Raw genomic sequence first — 2755 nt, 5'->3', positions numbered from 1 at the left:
CGGAAAAAGAGCTTGATACGCGTACAGCACGCGTCCGTTGGGAAGCCCAAGAGGAAGGTGTGATGCGTACAGCGGCAAGTTTTCCCTCAGTATGAAACCAAGGTTTATCGAACCAGTAGGAGCCAAGAAGCACATTGAAGGTTGATGGCGGCGGGATGTAGTGCGGCGCAACACCAGAGATTCCGGCGCCAACGTGGAACCTGCACAACACAACCAAAGTACTTTGCCCCAACGAAACAGCGAGGTTGTCAATCTCACCGGCTTGCTGTAACAAAGGATTAGATGTATAGTGTGGATGATGATTGTTTGTAGAAAACAGTAGAACAGTATTGCAGTAGATTGTATTTCAGTATAGAGAATTGGACCGGGGTCCACAGTTCACTAGAGGTGTCTCTCCCATAAGATAAACAGCATGTTGGGTGAACAAATTACAGTTGGGCAATTGACAAATAAAGAGGGCATGACCATGCACATACATATTATGATGAGTATAGTGAGATTTAATTGGGCATTACGACAAAGTACATAGACCGCTATCCAGCATGCATCTATGCCTAAAAAGTCCACCTTCAGGTTATCATCCGAACCCCCTCCAGTATTAAGTTGCTAACAACAGACAATTGCATTAAGTATTGCGCGTAATGTAATCAGTAACTACATCCTTGAACATAGCACCAATGTTTTATCCCTAGTGGCAACAGCACATCCATAATCTTAGAGATTTGTCACTTCCCAGTTCACGGAGACATGAACCCACTATCGAGCATAAATACTCCCTCTTGGAGTTACAAGCATCTACTTGGCCAGAGCATCTACTAGTAACGGAGAGCATGCAAGATCATAAACAACACATAGACATAACTTTGATAATCAACATAACAAGTATTCCCTATTCATCGGATCCCAACAAACGCAACATATAGAATTACAGATAGATGATCTTGATCATGTTAGGCAGCTCACAAGATCCGACAATGAAGCACAATGGGGAGAAGACAACCATCTAGCTACTGCTATGGACCTATAGTCCAGGGGTAGACTACTCACACATCACTCCGGAGGCGACCATGGCGGCGTAGAGTCCTCCGGGAGATGATTCCCCTCTCCGGCAGGGTGCCGGAGGCGATCTCCTGAATCCCCCGAGATGGGATTGGCGGCGGCGGCGTCTCAGTAAGGTTTTCCGTATCGTGGCTCTCGGTACTGGGGGTTTCGCGACGGAGGCTTTAAGTAGGCGGAAGGGCAAGTCAGGGGGCCACACGAGGGCCCCACAAAACAGGTCGGCGCGGCCAAGGCAGGGGCCGCGCCGCCCTAGGGTTTGGCTGCCTCGTGGCCCCACTTCGTCTCCTCTTCGGTCTTCTGGAAGCTTCGTGGCAAAATAGGACCCTGGGCGTTGATTTCGTCCAATTCCGAGAATATTTCGTTACTAGGATTTCTGAAACAAAAAACAGCAGAAAACAGCAACTGGCACTTCGGCATCTTGTTAATAGGTTAGTTCCAGAAAATGCACGAATATGACATAAAGTGTGCATAAAACATGTAGATAACATCAATAATGTGGCATGGAACATGATGACCCACAAGTATAGGGGATCGCAACAGTCTTCGAGGGAAGTAAAACCCAATTTATTGATTCGACACAAGGGGAGACAAAGAACACTTGGAAGCCTTAACAACGGAGTTGTCAATTCAGTTGCACCTGGAAACAGACTTGCTCGCAAGAGTTTATCAGTAGTAACATGTTTATAGCAGATGCGATAGTGAAATAACAGCAGAGTAATGAGACAGCAGTAGTGATTTTAGTAAACAGCAGGATTAAAATACTGTAGGCACGGGGACGGATGACGGGCGTTGCATGGATGAGAGAAACTCATGTAACAATCATAGCAGGGCATTTGCAGATAATAATAAAACGGTGTCCAAGTACAAAGCAATCAATAGGCATGTGTTCCATATATAGTCGTGCGTGCTCGCAATGAGAAACTTGCACAACATCTTTTGTCCTACCAGCCGGTGGCAGCCGGGCCTCAAGGGAAACTACTGGATATTAAGGTACTCCTTTTAATAGAGTACCGGAGCAAAGCATTAACACTCCGTGAACACATGTGATCCTCACATCGCTACCATTCCCTCCGATTGTCCCAATTCTTGTCACTTCGGGGCCATTGGTTCCGGACAGCGACATGTGTATACAACTTATAGGTAAGACCATAAACAATGATTATCTTGATGAAACAATAACATGTTCAGATCTGAGATCATGGCACTCGGGCCCTAGTGACAAGCATTAAGCATAACAAGTTGCAACAATATCATCAAAGTACCAACTACGGACACTAGGCACTATGCCCTAACAATCTTATGCTATTACATGACCAATCTCATCCAATCCCTACCATCCCCTTCGGCCTACAGCGGGGGAATTACTCACACATGGATGGGGGAAACATGGCTGGTTGATGTAGAAGCGTTGGCGGTGATGGCGGCGATGATCTCCTCCAATTCCCCGTCCCGGCGGAGTGCCGGAACGGAGACTTCGGCTCCCGCGACGGAGTTTCGCGATGTGGCGGCGTTACGGAGGGTTTACGGCGACTTCGACTTCTCTCCGGGCGTTTTTAGGTCGAGGCCGATAAATAGTCCGAAGGAGGGCGTCGGAGGCCGGCCGAGGGAGCCACACCACAGGCCGCGCGGGCCCCCGGGCCGCGCCGCCCTATGGTGTGGGGCCCTCGGGCCTCCACTTCAATTGCCCTTCTCGGCT

The sequence above is a fragment of the Lolium perenne genome, chromosome 4 (assembly GCF_019359855.2).
Source record: "Lolium perenne isolate Kyuss_39 chromosome 4, Kyuss_2.0, whole genome shotgun sequence".
Classification (NCBI taxonomy): Eukaryota; Viridiplantae; Streptophyta; class Magnoliopsida; order Poales; family Poaceae; genus Lolium; species Lolium perenne.
This window is presented reverse-complemented; position numbering follows the sequence as displayed.